This window comes from Hipposideros armiger, unplaced genomic scaffold, assembly GCF_001890085.2.
Source record: "Hipposideros armiger isolate ML-2016 unplaced genomic scaffold, ASM189008v1 scaffold_1064, whole genome shotgun sequence".
NCBI lineage: Eukaryota > Metazoa > Chordata > Mammalia > Chiroptera > Hipposideridae > Hipposideros > Hipposideros armiger.
In genome coordinates, this window is record NW_017732414.1 from 213,822 (window position 1) to 234,832 (window position 21,011).

The following is a 21,011-nucleotide window of genomic DNA, read 5'->3' on the forward strand; positions in this document are numbered from 1 at the left end:
GAGAGAGAGAGAGAGAGAGAGAGAGAGAGAGATTCATTACATTTTTATTTTTCCTAGTGTGTGTCCATTTGTCATAGTTATGCACTTGTTTTAATCTGTGTAATGAGAGAAGGGTGAGCATATGTGCAATATTTGTATGTAGGTATGGCAAATTGAATTACTGGCCCCAACTCTTCACTTTTCATTATATTCAAGCTCTTTCCTGGTGACTTTTCTGTTCTTCCAACTTAAGGGAAAGTGTTTTTCCAGACTCCTTGGCATTGGCTTCTGCAATATGATTTTTTTTGGCCAAAGAGTAAGAGCCTAAGTTCTGAGCCTGTGTATCAAGGGGCCAGACTTGGTTTTTGTTTGTTCTGTTGTACCTCTGCCAATACCATCAGAAGAGCTTTCCTAGCATTTGCTAGAGCAGACTGAGCCCAGACTACAATGAGGAGCCAACCCAGCCAGACCCGCAGATTCAAGCAGGGTTACTCTGCCAAGTTTAGGCAAGATCAGGTAACACCAACAAAGCCCAAGAATAAATACTAGAAGATGAAAATATTGATATAGCTGAATCCACTGACAATAATAACATGAATAATACATACAAAAAGCAAACAGATCTGGTTGTTATATCAAGATGACGTCATGTAACACACCATGCTGGCCAAGCTAGAATAATATATCGTTTCTAGGGCAGTCCAGTTTACAAGAACCTGACATGGGCCTGCACAATACCTAAGTCTGTTGGAACATGGATAAAGAGTCAAGAAAATGCAGGATGGAGAGACAAAGCAGTAACAATGCTAGCACTTAAGAATTATATTACTATGATCATCCACAGGGGTCCTGAAGGGAGAAATGCAAATTCTTTTATCGAGGCTCATCGAGTGCAAGCTCTATGGGGTACCCAAGAGAGGTTTCATAACTACTGCTTCTAGCCTGTGGGTCCAGTAAAGTAACTACTTCTAGTCTGTGGGTAAAAAATTACTTGCAGAATGATAAAAGTGTGAAGACCTACCTTTAGGGCTTTTTAAAAATTGTGTTTATGTAATTTGAATATAATCTTCATACATGTTTCAGCTTAAATCATTGTCATCAATGATTTTCTTCATTTTAATGAATCACAAGTTATAAAAAACCTTTAGTATAGATATCTAAATCTTGCCGTCCCTGTCTGACTGTTGGAATGAAGACACTTGCAGCCAGAGTGCGTAAAGGGTGGTATCTGACACTTTTTTTTCTTATTAACTTAGCAAGTTCCATAGACCTTACCTTCAAAATTTCCCCCTAATCTGTTGCCTCCTTTTGTTCAACCTCATAGGTCAAGTCTTGCCTGGAATAACCTATTTCCACATTTGAAACTCCCATAATCCATTTTCCTAGGAGCAGCTGCTCTTGTCTTTTATTTTCTGTTGGCTTCATGTTATCTTCAAAATAAAGTCCCAACTCATGGTCATGGCCTAGTAGCCCTTCATGACCCGTAGTCTAACTCTTGCCTGCCTCTGAAACTTGATCTGTTACATTTGCTGTACTTCAAGTGCACTCTACTCTTACTCATATCACATTAGTTTTTCGAACTCGCCAAGCTGCTCCTTGTTTAGGGCCTTTGCGTTTCCTCTATTTTAAGTATCTCCCCTTCTGTATTAGTCTGCTAGGGCTGCCATAGCAAAATACAGCAGACTGGGTGGCTTGAGCAACAGTTTATTTTCTCAAAGTTCTAAAGGCTAGAAGTCCAAGAACAAGGTTTGAGCAGAGTTGGTTTCTAGTGAGACTTCCCTTCCTGGCTTGCACATGGCCACCTACTTGCTGTGTGACCTACCCTCTGTGCACAAGCACGTCTGGTGTCTTCTTTTTCTTATAAGGACACCTTTATATAAGGACACCAGCACTATCATATAAGACCCCACCCTTATGATCTCATTTAACCTTAGTAACCTCCTTAAAGGCCCTGTCTCCAATTGTAGTCACATTGGAGGTTAGAGCTTCACCTATGATTTTGGGGAGACACAATTCAATCTGTAACAACTTCTCTCCCTCCCCTACCACTTAGACCATCACATGACTGATACCTTTTCACTTTCCAGGTCTTATTTCAGTATCACTTCTTCAAAGATTTCGTCCTTACTATGGTTTATCCCCAGTATAATGTAATTCTACTACTAGGGACATATCTAACTCTGCCCACTTATCACCAAGATCACTATACCCAGAATTGTGCTTGGCACGTATGAGGCATTGAAAAAACATTTGTTGAATAAAGGCATTCTTCCAGAGTTCTGGTTTATGGGGCATAGTTGTATCTGGGTGTGCCACATACTTTAACAATATGTTTCTTGGGCCATTTTTCAGGAGTATATGTATACACCTGAACTTCATGATCCATGGTGTTATCCAGAAAGATAGACAAAAATGATGTCATTTTGGGTATACCACTCAGTAGAGTAACTGACTTATTGAAGAATTACAACCTGTTGTTTAAATAAAATGTCATTTTAATTTTTTTTCCAACAATTGCCCCAGCTATATTATAATAGAATTTCCCTCCTTTTTCTCAACTGGGGGCATTTTACCTGACTTTTTCAGGGAACAAAGTTGTGAACAGATGCTATAACTTTTTAACCACTTAGGTTATTAGTTTATTCTATCACTTATTCATTTTAAAATGTCAATCCCAAACTCCGCTCACAGCTTTTCTACATCTACCATCTGCACTAATAGCTCTTGTGCTTCAAGAGCACTGGGGGATGGGAGAGCTTCCAGACAACTCTCTCTCTCTTACTTCTAGATGCCAGCTCCATCTGTGATGTGACAAAAGTGGACACCTGTCTCCACACAGTAGTAAATGAGATGGCAGTCTTCTTTTTGATAGTTGTCGCTGCTTCTTAGTCTGACCCTCCCTCCAGATGTCTTTGTGTAGCTGGCCTCCAATGCCCATTTTCCTCCTGTATGGTATCTGTGTCCTTTTTTCTGAGAGTTATGTAATTGATGTCCCATTTCTTGGATCACTGAAGAGGCAAATCAAGAGTCAGCGTCATCTCTCTATATTATCCTTTTATTCTTCATTAAGTTCCACAAAAGACTGCTATTAGGGTGCCTTTTCCTTGTGGTAACCTCCTTGAGTGGGTACTGGCAGGCCAGTTTAAGCCCAGGAGCCTTATTCATATGCATCCCACCCGAGGAAAGTTCATGTTCTTGTTTTATCAAAGAACAGGAGGGTATCGTACTCGCCAGAATTTCTTATCTCAGCACCACATCTCTCTATTTTGTTCATTATTTTCATGTCTGGGCAGCTTTAAAGGATTCATGGATACAACGTCTCACCAACTTTTTAGAAAAGAAACTATATCTGATTTAATAAATTGTGCGTGATGTTTTAGGCAACCTTAAATTTATGAGGGTTCCTTTTGACCACCTCACTTCCTATTACCCCAAAAGACCATTCTCTTTCATCACTCATTATTGCTGTGATGACTGGAAGTATTGAAAATGGTGAATCCTGCCTGATAAACCATTCCTTGAGTTAGCTGGCCCCAGCTGTTAAAGTTTGTGAATTAGGATTATAGATTACTAGCAATTATTAAATCCAAATTGGGTCTTTTTTGAATTTCCAGCTGTGGAAAAATTTCCATTCAACTTTTAGTTGCAGTAGTATTTTACAGCATAACATCCTTTATAGTATATATTTACCTAAAATGGGGATTTTATATGAAAAATTATTTCTACTTTTTCTCATTTTCTATTTTTATTTTGTCATTAGTCAGTCATACTTTCATTTTGTAAGATTACATTATGTAGAATATTTTCATACTTTTCCCAGATTTTCAATTTCTAATTTACATATTAAATATTTTAAATTTGTTAATTTACATTTAAATTTTGTTTTTCCTTTATTTTTTTCAAATTTGAATTTAGTATTTACAAGGAATTCCTCCCAACTACAACCTTATTTCAAGAACTTTATTCTTATATTACTTATTTTTATCTTTGTAATTGCTTTTTAAATTGTTTTTCATGTACTCTTTTTACTACTGCATATATTTATTGAAATATTAGATATAATATAAGCAAGCAAGACTAAAAACTATTGTCAGGGAAAATGTATTTTTCAATCTTGTGTTATAGAACTTTTAGAAGCAAAATCTTAAGGTTCTATTTTTTTTTTACAATTTTTATAGTGCTTTTTTAAAGTTATTTTCTATTTATATTCTGTGTAGATAAAAATTCTCAAATAGAGAAATATCTCATTTTCTCTGCTAAGGAGTTATAAAATTCAATTACTCATAAAGACAAATATCAGCCTCAGTAAAAAATAATCTGTAGGATTAGCAGAATGAATCTATTGCAGCATTTACACTTCATACCCTGAAATTGATTTTTTATGCATTTTAATGGAGGTAATATTTTGCATTTGAGTACATTACATAGGAAAGAGTGAGAATTCAGTCTTTCTCCTCTGTCTCTGTCTCTGTCTCTTCCTCTCTGTTAGAGGAATTCTCTTAGGAGAATGCCTCATGGTCAGTTTATTTCTCAGTCTTTTAGAAAGTAAATTTGCATATCAAAGCCCTGATACAAATAAACATACTCTATGGTGTTATAATACTCTGCTATTCTTGTCCTACTGAGACCTATTATAGGAAAATGCAGTAGATTGGAGAAGACAGCCTAATTTTTCAAATGTAGACCAGTTTCTTTCAAATGGCAAAATACACAAATATTTTCCATATGATTAAATTATTACTCTTTTGAAACTGATAGAGCAAAAATAAAGTATTCACTCCAATCATGGGAAGAGGGGGAGAAGGTATGATTACCAGGTTTCTATTGCAGCTTGCTATGATGTAATATAAAAGAACATTGTCATTTTTAGGACTATAAACAGTAAGCATGATGAATAGATCAACTTTTGAGCTTTAGAGTTAGCACACATATCCTGACATTTTTATCTAATTGATCTGAAATTCAAAAAATAAACATTTTATATTCTCAAACATGAAGAGTGAACAAAGCATGAAATGAACACAGGGATTTTTTTTTCTTTTTTGAGGGTCTAAAACTTAGAAAGTAAAACACATAGGAAAATCTAGTCCAAATTTTCAAAATTGAAGAAATTTATAGGATTAAATTAAATTTCATTTAATTTGACTTGTCTATGACCAAGTGTTCTATTCAAAGATACCACCACATTGAATAAGACAGTATCTGCCATCAAAGAGTTAACATTTGCAAAGCTACTCACTAACTTCTTCCTATCTTCCTATAATATTTTACTATTAGATTATTTTAAATGACTCTTGATTCTGATTTATTTGAAAAATTATCTTAATAAAAAGAAACAAACTACTAATGAATAATAAACTTTCTGGTTTCTGAAATAACTGCAAAATTATACATATATATGTATAAATATAAATATATATATATATAATATATATATATATATATAATATATATATATATATATATAATATATATATATATAGTGAAGCCTTTGTAAGGAGTTGGTTATGACTTAACTGGAAATGCTGTCTTCCATAAGTGTAATCTTAAGAGGAGGCAGCATAGCTTAGTGATGAGGTATGTGAGCTCTGGAGTCAGACTAACTGAGTTCAAAGCTCAGTTCTGCCACTTACAGAGCGTGCTGTTCAACCATGCTCTGGTTGAAAAGTGGGAGAAAGCAGTACCTGTGTCATGTGGTTTTTGTGAGGGTTAAATGATATAATGTACACAGAGGATTTAGCATAGCGCTTCTGGCCTTATAAGCATTCACAGCTGTTATTGTTATGCAAAATTAAAAAAAAACACTTTTAATAATAAGAAATTTAAAATCCTACTATGGAGGAAAGTGAGATAGAGAGAGTGAGAGAGATATATTAAGCGAGTGAGTTGGAACTAAAGAGAGTTGATTTAAAGAAAAAGATTGACATTTGCGGTTTGAAACAGGACAGAGAAACTTTATATCTACTTCTTACAAGTGAAGGTGTTAATGCTGCCTGAAGGATACTGGTCTCAGTAGAATTCTATCTATTTTTAGCCTGTTAAGAATTGGCATGAATAAACATTAACAGGTTAATGATAACTCTGTCTGAAAATTAGGGAATCCAGTTGCTTGTTTAATGTACCAAAACTCAACCTTCTAATGCTTTATAATGGCCTCAGTTGCTCTTAAAATTGTGAGCAAATAGCTTCTGTCCCAGAGGTTTACTGCCTTTAAAGAAAGTCTATTTTTATTTACATCCCTTTGTGGCCATAACTACTATTATGTGGTTAGAGTAAAATATTTGCTAATGACCCATTTCTCTTTCTAATAGTTCTTAATAAAAAATTATGTGCAATTTAGATACAAATTTATTTTCTTCATAATTACTCCTAATTACTGTATCCTGGTCCCCAGAGTTGAACTTGGTATCTAGAATTCCCACTCTAACTATCAGTGGCCAAATTTTCTTTGTTACTATCTAACATTTTAAACATGTTTAGTAGCATCATTTCAGAATTTCGATAAGTTTTATTTTGGTATTCCAAAAGTGGAAAATAAAAAAAGAATTTAGAGAGGATGCAGAAGGTAAAATTAACAATGTTGGATTAGTCCATGGAGGAATGATTGAAGGAACTGGTTTATTTTGTATAGAGATGAGAAAACTGAAGACTGATTTAGTAATTAGCTATGAGTATATAGAGAATAGAACTAAACTGCAGCTTTTATTCCCTGGTGAATTTGTGGAATTTATTTAACTATTTTAAACAACTGTTCCTCGTTTACAAGATGAAGATAATATTTCTCTCTTACGACTGTCAGAAGGATTAAGTGAGACAATATAAATTAAATGTTCAATGTAGAATCTGGTAATAATAGGAGCTCAATAAAATTGCCTTTCTTTTGTGTTTTTTATAGGTGGTGTGATCACTGTGAATATCAAAATAGGAAATTATAGTTGTGATTTCAAACATTCATAGACATTATCTTTACTACAGTAGCTAGTTGTGGAGTTGTTTCTCTCTCTCTCTCTCTCTCTCTCTCTCTCTCTCTCTCTCTCTCTCTCTCTCTCTCTCTCTCGCTCTCCCCAAAGGAAAAATTATATATTTTTTTCTGGAACAACTACCGTGGTATTCACAATTAAAAGTTATTTTCAAAAGACCTTATAAAGTGATGATTATGATTTTCCAGTTTATTAAAACTGAAAATTTATTTTTAATGTGTTACTTATGGATCTTATTTGATTTTAAGTTCCCGAAAAAGGTGCTGCAACTGAAAAGATTGTAAGTTAAATATAATTTCTTACATAGTAAACACAAGCAATTAATAAATTATATTCCTATGGATCTTAATTAAATATAAACTTTGTCATTTGATAATTTTATTTAATTCTTAAACTGATACCTATTTAAAAATAAGAAGTGATAACAATTGTTAGTAAAGTTACATAGGTTTCAAGTGTACAATTCTGTAATACATCATATATATATCATGTGTGTAGAAAAAATGTGGTAACTATGTGAGGGGATATGTTAATTAGGTTAACTGTAGTAATTATTTCATTGTGTATATGTATTCAAATCATGGTGTACACCTTATTTATACAATTTTTTTGTTAAAAACAATTTAAAAAATAAAAAAAACAATTGAATGAAATATTAGTTTTATAAAGTAAAAACACAAAGATTAGGAAATTGATTTAGTTCCCATATATCACAATTGCATTAACAGTACATTACACTTCTTGCAAAACAACAATAATAAAACTCCAATATTCATGGAGCATCCTACTTCACTCTTTGATTGAATGTGGACCAAAAAATGACTAAATATTTACTTAATTTATAATACTCAATTTCAAAGCATAAATATGAGATGAATTTTATAAAAGTATTTTTTAAATTTAATTCTTATGGCTCCTAACTTAGGATTTAGTTATTATAGGCGGAAAGAAATAACATCTTACATGTTATTTTTTAAAATTTTAAATTCCGTTTGATAACTTCAATAATAGTTTATTTTTATAATGACATTTAAAAATGATTTGAAGATAAATGAGAAAAAGGCTCAAAATGATTTATATAAGAGAAATACTGATACTAAATTCTCAAAAATCATTACACTGAATGAAAGAAATTGGAAAAGAGTACATACTGAAGCACAATAAAATGCATGCTAAATGATATATATATATTTTTAGAAAAATTTAAACTGATTTCTGACAGTAGTTAACAGCAGTCTGTAGGAGGGGTTGGGTGGATGAATTCCACAGAAGTACAGGAACTGGGCGGTCGATGGTAATGTTTTATAGCATTGTTATGGTGGTGCTTTCATCACAATTCATCAAATTGTACACTTTAATTGGATGTAGTTCATTTTACAGACATCATATCTCACTAAAGTTGATTTTTAAAAAAAAGAACAAGGACAATGGTTTCACTTCACTAGTTTTGAAGTAAATAAATATAAGAAAATATGGAGGCACTATTTTTTTTAACCAGTGGATAAAACAAAATACCCACATACATAAAAACCCAATAATGGTATCATGTAAACCTAGGAAGGATGTGATGTCTTTAGCAGTATTAATTGTCCCAAATTCTGGATAAGCGATTTGGTAATGCATTCCCAAGGTTTAAAAATGTCCCAACCCTTTGATATAGCAATTCCACTACCATGAAATTTTCAGTTAGATAATCGAGGAAGATAAGGTGGCATACACAATACCTTCTTTTCAATGTAGGTTATTTAGTAGTTTTGAATCTTAACCCAGATATTCAGCTGTGCAATAAATATTTCATGTTCTATTTTCTTCCAATCAACCCAAATCTACTCTTGAACCACCTTTCTACTGACAATACAGGAATTCAATCTGAGTCATTATTACTTACTTCACCAATTGTGCCACATTGCTGGAACCTAACTCAATACCCATGAATCAGGGATACCCCTCAAATCATCTGCCATTGGTCTGTACTGGACTGCATACCGGGCTATACTGTGCAGGAGTCTGCTGCTTTCCTGCCACTCTCTGTGTAAGACCATCTGTGGAGAGAATGAGGCACCATCTGCCTAGAAGCTAGCCTATTTAGCATTCTAAGTAGCCACCCCTTTGATGTCTTGCCATCATCCAGAGTTAGAGCCATGGAATAGGGCTTATAGCCCCACCACTTCTGGAACGCCTTATAGTCTTCTAACACTTTTCCTCCCTCCTTTTACCTCTCAGAGTTCTTCTAACCTTCCTTCCCCATTCAGAGTATCTGAGACAGTTTTTTCAGTGAGTTTGGCTACTTTTTAGAACTTGTGTGTAGAGATGTATGTAGTGCATGATTATTTCCTCATAATTTACTATGATAAATTTATTTCAGTGAAGAATTGCCAGCATAACAAATACCTAGTCAAGGAATGAGTTACACTCATGCAACTCAACAACATAAAAACAAACAATCCAATTAAAAAATGGGCAGCGGACATGAATAGACAGTTCTCCAAAGAGGACATACAGATGGCCAATGGACATATGAAAAAATGCTCAACATCACTAATCATCAGGGAAATGCAAATCAAAACCACAGTGAGATATCACCTCACACCAGTTAGAATGGCTATCATCAACATAACAAATGATAACAAGTGTTGGAGAGGCCTTGGAGAAGAAGGAACCCTCATACACTGTTGGTGGGAGTGCAAATTGATACAGCCACTGTGGAAAACAGTATGGAGAGTCCTCAAAAAGTTAAGAATAGAATTACCATATGAGCCAGCAATCCATCTCCAGGGTATCTACCCAAAAAAATCTGAAAACTTTTCCCCATAAAGATATATGTACTCTGATGTGCTTTGCAGCTTTATTTATGGTGGCCAACACATGGAAACAACCAGTGTCCTTCCATAGATGATTGGATAAAGAAGAAGTGGTAATATACACAATAGCATACTATCTTGCCATAAGAAAAGATGAATTTTATACTTCCTGACCTCCAATAAGATGTTAATGTGAACAGAAATAACAAACTAAACCTGGTTCTGTCCTTTAGGGAGAGTTTTACAATCTTTGTAATTATCAGTGCCATGCCAATACATTATGACAACTTCAATATTTTCATTTTCATAGACTTAATATATGAAATTATTTTTGTCTCTGGAAACACCATTTAGTATAATGTGAATGGTTCATCTAATTTTATAAATAGAAATGTCAGTTTCTATTAGAATCTCATTTAATTTCTGCTTAGCAAATATATTCTTTTTTAAAAAAAATTAAAGTTTGTTGGGTGACAATTGTTAGTAAAGTTACTAACAATTCTGTAATACATCATCTATAGATCACACTTTGTGTTCACCACACAGTCAGTTCTCCTTCCATCACAATATATTTGATTTCTTTTACCCTTATCTACTATCTCCCTCCCCCCTACCCTCTGGTAACCACTAGACTATTGTCTATGTCTATGAGTTTTTGTGTCTTCATTTGTCTTGTTCCTTTGTTACTTTCAATTTTATATATCACATATCAGTGAAATCTCTGGTTCTAAACTTTTTCTGTCTGACTTATTTTGCTTAGCATTATAATCTCTAGATCCATCCCTGTTGTCACAAATGGCACTAGTTCATCTTTTCTTACGGCAGAGTAGTATTCCATTGTGTATATTACCACAACTGCTTTATTCAATAATCTTTGGAAGGACACTTTGGTTGTTTCCATGTCTTGGCCATCATAAATAAAGATGCAATAAACATTGGAGCACATATATCTTTATGGATAAATGTTTTTAGATTTTTTTGGTAGATACCCAAGAGTGGGATGGCTGGGCCATATGGTAATTCTATTTTTAACATTTTGAGGAATATCCATGCTGCCTTCCATAGTGGCTACACCAATCTGCATTCCCACCAAAAGTATATGTGGGTTCCTTTTTCTCCACAGCCTCTCCAATGCTATACACTGAGAACTATAAGACATTTTTAAAAGACATTGAAGTAGACACAAAGAAATGGAGACATTCTGTGTTCATGGATTGGAAATATCAACATAGTTAAAATGTCCATATTACCCAAAGAAATATACAGATTTAATGCAATCCCCATCAAAATCCCAATGGCATTTTTTAAAGAAATAGAACAAAAAATCATCAGATTTGTATGGAATCGCAAAAGACCCTGAATAGCCAAAGCAATCCTAAGAAAAAAGAACAGTGCTGGAGGTATCACACTCCCTGACTTAAGCTTGTACTACAGAGCAACAATAATCAAAACAGTATGATATTGGTAGAAAAACAGACACACAGACAGACCAATGGAATAGAATTGAGAACCCAGAAATAAACCCACATAAATATGGACCAATAATTTTCGACAAAGAAGCCAAAAACATACAAAGGAGAAAAGACAGCCTCTTCAATAAATGGTGCTTGGAGAATTGGAAAGCCACATGCAAAAGAATGAAACTAGAGTGCTATCGCCATGTACAAAAATTAACTCAAAATGGATCAAAGACCTAAACATAAGACCTGAAACAATAGACTACATAGAAGAAAACATAGGTACAAAACTTATGGACCTTGGGTTCAAAGAGGATTTTATGAATTTGATTTCAAAGGCAAGGGAAGTAAAAGCTAAAATAAATGAATAGGACTATATCAAACTAGAAAGCTTCTGCATGGCAAAAGAAACCATTGACAAAATAAAGAGGCAGCCAACTAAATGGGAGAAGATTTTTGCAAAGAATGCCTCCAATAAGGTGCTAATATCCAAAATATATAAGGAACTCATACAACTCAACACCAAAAAAAAAAAAAATTGAATTAAAAAAATGGGCAGAGGACGTGAATAGACATTTCTCCAAAGAGGGCATTCAAATGGCCAATAGACATATGAAAAAATGCTTAACATCACTAGTCAGAGAAATGCAACTAAAAACCACAATGAGATATCACCTAACACCAGTTAGAAGGGCTGTCATCAACAAAACAAATAATAACATGTTCTTTGGAAGGCTTTATCCTTTGCTTTAAGTCACCTCCAGCAATAAGTTATTGTTTAAAATATTTAGAATTCAGTTGTATCTGAGCAGATCACTTTTTTTTTTGGCTTCTCCTTTACCTAATTGTTTAAAATCTTCCAGGTTTAGTTATTCTTTTTAGCCGATTACTTACACCAGTTGTTTTCAAAGTAGCATAAGCAACCAACTAAATATAATACAAACACACACACACACACACACACACACACACACACACACACATGAATACTGCTTTTAGGTTCCAAATTTAATTGTACATGGAACTACAATAAATAAAACAGATGCAGAGGTCTGCTTGTACTTGGCTTTCAACTTTTCTGGGACTTCAAGACAACTACGTTTCTTCGAAATGGAGTTTGAAAACTCCATTGACCATTGTTGTACTTTATGAGTGTTAAAAAATCTCTTTTGAAAGAAATAAATTATAGTCATATTTTCACATGTAGTTATATTTTCAAAATATAATGCCAGATGTCTGAGAACAATTTAAGAAAAATGTAAATCATGTTCTTTTTTTTAAAATACTTTGTTCCTTGTTTTGCTCTCAATTATGACTGAATGTCTACAAAATCCATTAGAAACAAGAGAAATAATCTTTTTTTGTTTATTTTTTATTAAATTTATTGGGTAATATTGGTTAATAATATTACATAAGCTTCAGAAGTATAAGATTTAGAGTATCTACAAACGCCTTAGACACAAGAGAAATAAATAATCTTCAGGATAATTCCTTTAGGTCAAAAGCACCACAATTTTCCTCCAAAAAAAGAACACAAACACTCCAGCAATTTTCACAGTTATTTTGATGTATTACTCCCAGGTTGTTTTTTTCCTATCTTCTCTTCTCTTCTTTTTTCTTATGTTAGAGCAAGCACCTTACCTTTTCAGCATTTCAAGTCCCTCAGCAGGGTGATTTGCAGATAAAATTTTTCTTTTGTAGAATGTACAGCTGAGAAATAAACTCTGGTGGTACATAACTTTTATAGCCACTAGGACTTACATGTTGCCCTTTTATCATCATTCTCTTTCTTAGTAATCCCCAAGTGTATTTTGAAACAGTGATATGCCTCTTCTAGTATTCTAAGAATTACTTGTTTCTTGATTCTTTGGTATTTAATTCATGTATCTAGAGATCTTGTGATAAACAGCCCTTAAGATTCCATTTAAAAAGGAATGGATTTATTTAAAGGGATGGCTTGTGTTTTAGTGATAAAAATCTTCTCTATTTATAGTTCTATTGGAAATTTAGCCTTCAAAATTAGAGAAGTTTTTGTAGCATATTTCATGTTCCAAATAATTTTCTTTATATTTTCAACTCCCTTTCTGTAAAGATGGATGTTTCTTTATTTATCGTCCGATATTTTGACTTTAAGAGTTACATCTATTTTCCCCATTTTTAGTAACTTGTTATGCATCTGATTTTTTCTTTATTTGTTATAGCAAAATATATGATAGTTCTTTGTTTTAATCTTTATTGTATTTCAGTAATTAGGGTGATATGAAAAATAAAGTGTGAATTATATCTACATTTTTAAAAATCACTTTCTGAGATATTTTTGCTCTATTTCTCATAAGACTTTTGTCCTATAAATAGAATCATTTTGCAGTGTATATAATTAGATACATTCATTTTGCCAGTGACATTGATTAGTAATGTAGAATCTAGTATCAGGCAGACCTGGGTCAAGTCCAATGCCACTTCATGGTTTAGGACCTTGAGCAAGACAAAAATTATGTGGCTTACTTTTTAATCTATTTTATAGGAATAATAATAGTATCTATCCCATCAGGCTATAGAAAGCATTAAATATGAAAATGCCTTCAAAGTTTTCAGCATGATCATAGACATGCAGTAAACACCAAATTGATGCTAGCAAATATTATCTCCATTATTAACATGGTGATTCTCTTCATAATGAGAAGAGCAAAACCATTATTAAAAACGGAGTTGAATGTTTTTACATTTTAATCTTACTTGTGCTTTTCATGCCTAATTTAAAAGGATATCGTTGGCAATGAAGTCATTGTTTCCGTCTCCCAATGTGGAGCTTCATTACTTCTATAAGATCCCCTTTGCGTATACAAAGCAGGCTTCAGTGGAGAAAAGGCTTGGTTTTAGAGTGAAAGTCCTGTGTTCCATTCTGGGCAGCAACTTGTGCTGGAATTTTTTCTTGAATTAATCATTTAACTTTTGTATTTAATTTCAAAATCATAAAATAGGTTTGAGGGGGGTGGTATTATAGATGAGGGTAAAAGGGATCAAACATATGGTGATGGAAGGAGAACTGACTCTGGCTGGTGAGCACACAATGTGATATACAGCTGATGTATTCCAGAATTGTTCACCTGAAACCTACTTAACTACTAACAATTGTCACGCTAATAAACTTTAATTTAAAAAAAAATAACCACATTAGGTGATTGTTTAAGTGAAAAAGTGTATGTACAATAAATACCCTGCCTATATCCCATTTACTGAGCAAGTTCACCCATTCGTCAATTGCTGAGTGTTGGCTGCTAATGGCTCACAGCTGCCTGCTTCTCCAAGCATTGCCCTTGGCTGGTGCTGCCCAGCCAGGGAAGTCGTGCCCCCTGCCAGCCCCCGGAGAAGCCCACAGCCATTGATGGATTGACATGGGGTTTCACAGGGCCAGGCAACCCTTGCCTTAGTGTAAGAAAACGTGGTTTAATTCATGTTCTCTAGTTCCTTGTGGGATTGAGCTGAACCTAGACTCTGAGACTGCATCCTTGCATAGCTTCTTGCAATGTCCTGTCCTGAATCTTTCCCGTCCCTTACAAAGACATTCACAATACAAAACACGTGTCTGACTCCTTGTCTTAGGCTTTGTTTTTATAAAACAGGCCTAACCAAATACATGTGAAATGCTTTGACATAATATTATTGTAAACAATTTTTTTTGTAACATAACATAATAGACTATTTGGAAGTTTTTAAGAATACCTCCAATTCTGAGATTTCATTAATAGGCAAAACATTTATGTTTGTTCAAAAAAATAAAAACTACAATCGAATTAAAAACTGTATCCAAACAAATGAAATGGTGGATTTTTTTAAAATTGAAGTTTATTGGGGTGACAGTGGTTTTTTTAATAGTATTTATTAAAGGGCTCATTATGTGTCAGATCTGTGCTAGTTACTAAGAACAAAATGGTAAGACAGACATTGTCCCTATCCTCAAAGACCTTATATTTCTATGGAGGAGGCTCTCTCCCTCTCCCTCTCCCTCTCCCTCTCTCTCTAATGTGAAAATCACAGTAACTCTTGAAAATGTCTGTGAAGTTTCAAAACATGAAATAGAGAATAACTGGAGGTCTAAACTTAGGAAAGGCTTTTGATCAGGCGCCACTTTGCCTGAAATCTGAAGTATATGAAGGCTACAATAAATACAGAGTACATGAGCAGAGAGAATATCACCATGTGAACAGGCCTTCATGCAGGTTCTGTTTGACTTTTGCAAGAGAATACCAATGTGTCAGGACTTTAGTGAGTAATGATAAGAGTGAGAAGAGATATAGTTGAAAGGTAAGAAAGGGTGAGAGCACACAGAATTATATGCCATTTAGGGAGTTAGGACTTTGCTGTGCATGCAGTGGGAAACCAACAGCTAAAGAATTCAAAATAGTGGTGGGGGTGGAGTATGGAGTGATATGATTTGATTAAAGCACAATGGATTATAAGAGGCAAGAAAGGAAGCAGGGAAACCATTTTGACTAGATGAGAGATCTCATTGGACAGGACAAGGGTAGTGGCAGTAAAGAAATGAGATATTTCTGAGGTAGTATTTGCTGATGTGTCAATGTAGGAGTTCAGGGGGTAGAAAGTAGTGTTTGCAGGTAGGTTGAATGTTAAGTAAGAGGAGAAAATGGGAGAAAAAGATACCAAAAGTTGATGCAAAAAAACTGATTTTAGGAGGAAAACAACTTAATTGTGGATATGTTAAATGTGAAATTGTCACAAGACATTAAAATTGAGATACTGAGTTTTATGTAACAGTCTAGATGCACTGGAAATATTTAATAATCAACAACATAGAGATAGTCTTTACAACTTTGGAATGGATATGCTCAGTTAGCAAGAGTATAGAGAAAAAGAAGATGGCCCAAGACTCAATAATTAAGTTGGCAATTAGAAGGATTTAGGAAGAAGACTGGAAAGGAGTTAGTAAAGAAGGAAAGAAAACTATAGAGTGTGGTGCCACTGGAGTGGGAAGGGAGACAAAATTCAAACATGTTCAACTGTATCGAATGCTGCAAAAAGGTCAATTAAAATCAAATTTATGAATGAATATTCCATTGCAATTTGCAACTTATAGGATTCAATCAGATGACTTTAAAATAAAAGTTTGGGATTGGTAGACTTAACTAGGTTGGAATAGATTGAAGAATAAGTGGGAGTTGAAGTAAAGATAACATCAATAGAAAAAAATTATGGAGAAGAGAAATAATTAGTTGAAACGGATTATGAGCATCATAATGTATTTTTGTTTGATGTCAAAAATTTTTCAATTTTGAGCACTTTATTTTTAGTTTCAAATATCCTGAAGAAGTAAGATGATTTTTTTTTTTTTTGCTGAGCCATCCTGCCACCTGTTGGTAGCTCAGCGGCTGCTCAGCTCGGGCTGACTCGAACCGCTGTTGCTCAGAGCTCAAACTCTTGAGCGAGCTCTTAACCAACTGAGCCACTCAGCCGGCCCAGAAGTAAGATGATTTTAAAATGCACCTTTATGTAAAATTTAAATGTAGCAGATAGTAAGGAATTAGAAGAAAAAGTGGCACTTTTTGCAACAAGTTTGCATCTTTTTATCCTGGCTGTTTTGTTGCAGCCAGGGGACGTTTTGAAGTTAGCTGTTAGGCAGTAAATCTTTGTAATACAATTGGATACTGAGCAAATTACAGCCTCAGAGTGAGGCCTTGTAACCTTTACACTACTAAGTTCAAAAAAATTGCAGAAGACAAAGAAAAGGAAACATGAAAAGATAAAGAGAACAAAACAACTCAAAAGTTGATCTTTCAGCCAATTGAGACTTACTGTAGACTCCAATGGGAAGAATGGTAATTAAATGAGAACCACATTTATTGCTGCTGCTTCTAATAATGATATACTACTAATAATAATGCTATTACACATATATGCATTTGTCAGCACTGAATTCTTTTTTGCATTTTTATTTTGATTATTTTAATTTATTTTTTTTCTATTCCCAGTAGGTTTTATTTTTTTAAAGATTTTTATTAAAATATAGCTAACATACAATATTATATTAGTTTCCGGTGTACATCATAATTATTCAACATTTATATACCTAAAGAAGTGATCACTATGATAAATCCAGCAACTATTGGACTCCGCACTATGATATCACAATATTATTGACCATATTCCCTATGCTGTACGTTACATCCCCATGACTTATTTGTTCTGTACCTGGAAATTTGGACCTCTCATTTCCCTTCACTTTTTCTCCCCTTTTTTAATTTTTCAATTACACTTGACACTCAATATTATATTAATCTCAGGTATACAGCATAGTGGTTACACATTCATATAATTTATTTAAGAAGTAATCCCCCTGACTAATCTAGTACCCACTTGGCACCATACATAGTTATTACAATATTATTGACTATATTCTCTGTGCTTTACTTTACATCCCCATGACTATTTTTTAACTACCAATTTCTACTTCTTAATCCCTTCACTTTTTTTACCCTGTCCCCCAACCCCCTTCCATCTATCACCCCAATAAATCTAGTACTCATCTGACACCGAACATAATTATTATATTATTGACTATGTTCTTTGTGCTATGCCCTGTATTCCCATGACTACTGTGTAACAACCAATTTATACTTCTTAATCGCTTTTTCCTTTTTCACCAACCCCTCCTCCCACCTGGTAACCATCAAAATGTTTTCTGTATCTATAAGTTTGATTTGGTTTTATTTGTTTGTTTATTTTGTGTCCACTTGAAAATAGTGGATATATAATAGGTATCCTCAACTGTGATTGCCTTTATTTTTAATAATTCTCAGATACTATCCATTTGGGTTTAAATCTCAATGAGTATGGTGAGATACTAATTAAAATATATTCATCATACAAATGAGCTAATATTATACAATGGGAATTCTGATAAGGACTTTTAATTAATATCCTAAATGTGGATCATATTTCATAACATAAAACAACTTTATTATGTCTGAGATTTCATAACAAAGTAGGTTGTTAAAGTAAGAAACAAAAGATAATAGATCTTGATGAAGGCGTGCAAGCCATTTTCAATTTATCATGGCCTTTGCTCTTAGGGATAGAAAAGCTTATTATGAATTCTTCATGTTATGGGAACTTGAACTCCTTGGAGTGTTTTCTATGTTATTATTTCAACTCTCTTTCTCTGATCAATCCTAATTGATTTTAACATAGCTATAACGATCCAAGGATTCTTGTTCTCCCGGGAGGTGATTCCAGAAATAAAATAATTCTTTGGCTATGTCAAATCCTTCAGAGATAATTTATTTTATAATCAGTAATACCAGAGAAGTATACAGTTATTTATTATGGAGTGGGGAACTTAAATTAACCATTTGTTTTCTGAGTCTTACCTGTATTTCATGTATGCTCATGGATTCAAAATTTAATATATCATCGGTAAATATATTATACATGTGATGTTTAGAATTTAATGCTGACACTTTTGAAAGGAATATAACACCAAAAGACCTGTTTATTCATGAATTATAATAACCTTTATTCAGATCACCTGCTCAATTTCTTTTCTTCCTCCTCTACTGCTTGTTTCTATTTTTGCTTGTTTATAAAAGGCTGGGATGATTAGCAGGCTGTATTTAGTTTCTTTTCTTTTTTCTTTACCAAGAATTCTTAGGTAAAAGCCTCCAAATACATGATCCCACCACTGTGGGCTGACTTTCTCATTCCTACAGTATTACACTCACACCTCTTTTAGAGCGTTTACCCCATTTTTTTTTAATTATAAATGCTGTTTGCCCATTAACATGTTGAAATCAGAAGATACCCTCCCTGGTCCATGCCAATCCTTGTCCATCTGATTTAGTGCTTGGGGACTGCAAATGGAACTGAGAATTTTGAGTCTATTGGACATTACTCCTGGAAATCCTCGCTGCTCCCTTCTAATGGTGTATTTGTAATGGTGTAATGTGAATTATATCATTTGGGAGAATTTTTCCCTATTTATAACCCAGATACAAACCTCCTAGATAAGGATGCCCTTTCTGGGACAGCCTTTTCCCAACCTGCATGTTTTTATCTGACTCTCCATTGCCATGAAACTTTCTCTTGGACTGGAAAGCAGTGCTAGCTGTTTGCCTCCCTGTAGATCCATCCTGGTTCCAGCCATTAGAGAACTCCCTGCTTTCAAGCAGGCAAGGTTACTTGGCAGGAGGGACTGTGGACTTTTTAAATTTTGAACTAAGCTCCGACTAGAAAAGCATATGCTTTTCGACATCCAAATACGAGCTGTAAAAGTTGACATACTGCCTTGTGTACAATCAGATCAAACTAAAACCTTCACAACCCCTTATCAGGCACATTCTGTGGCAGGCAATCTAGAGCCTTGTGTGATGACTTGGCCTAGCGGTGCAGCTGCCTGCCAGCTTGAGCTCAGCAGGTGAGCCCTCTGAACACACAGGAGGAAGTAGAAGGGTAGCTGTGATAGCAGAGGGGCAAAGTGAAGCCACTTCCTGCTGCCATCGCTGTCTCATATGAGTACTGCTTTCATCTTGTATTTCATCTGTTTTTGTCCAGTCCTATAACTTTGTTTTAAGGTAAAGCAGGCCGGACTTTTATTTTTCGTTTTTGAAATTCCTAACTTTGTGGTGTTGACCCAAGAGTCTTACCTTCTGGATATTGTGGGCAAGAAGCAAGACAGCTCAGGCCTTGGTCTTGTATTAGGGCCAGAGGGAGGCATAGTACTTCATTCGTAGCTTCACAGACAGGCCAGCTCTCCTTTGGCAGGGACAGCCAGTCAACTGTGTGGGCTTAAACCAGAGCCACCTGTTCCCCCTTTTGGTACTTAGTTAAGCCATGTGTCTCTGAGGGACACCCTAACCCTCTGAGCAGAAATAGAATAGACAGTTGTAAAATGTAAAACATAAGTGGGTCACTCTGTGAAAGACCTTGACAAGAACAGAGGCACATTGCATGCTGATACTCTTCAGCAAATACTGAAAGCCCGAATGGCCCTTGTACCAAACTGTAGGGGCTACAGTATAGTGGTGCTCCATGCAAAGCAGCCTCTTTACCTCACACCCACTCTCACACCTGTAATTTGGAGTCTTTAGCTTATCTGTTTCCTCCAGGTCCATTGCTTTTTCCAATGTCAAGTTAAGAAACATCTAAAATTTAGCAAGTATAAAACCCAGCATCTTTATCATAACATTTATATAAATGTTTCCAAGTTTTTTTGTTTATTTTTCTTTTTAATATTCTGGAGCACAAAGAAAAGATATCTGTTCATCACACTGGGGTCTACATTCCTATTTGTTGCTAAAGGTGACTGTTCCAAATGCTGTCCCAGGCCTTGCCAAAAGCCTTGGTGGCTGTTGGAATGAGTATCCACACTGGTTGGAAATCCCTGGTCTATATGAATATATATCACTCAGTTCTTTAGCATCACATTCGTGCCTTGTTACAGACTATTCCCCTACATCTTCTCTCCCTTCTTCTCCAAGGCATCCTACCTTATAGCCACATATAGTCTGTAAACATTCTATACAGTTTTAAGCTCCAAACATTTGCAGATGTTACTTTCCACACATAGAATACCTGCCCAGTCTTTCTTCATCTGGCAAAGTTCTACTTATCCTTTAGAATGCAGCCAAATATCTGTAACCTATCTTTTTTTTTTTAAGATTTTATTGGGGAATTGGGGAAGGGGAACAGCCAAGTTGTTATCCTTCAATCTTAGTTGTGGAGGGCATAGTTCCAAGTCCAGTCGCCATCTGGACGCCCATCAGCAGCTCGCAACTGCTCAG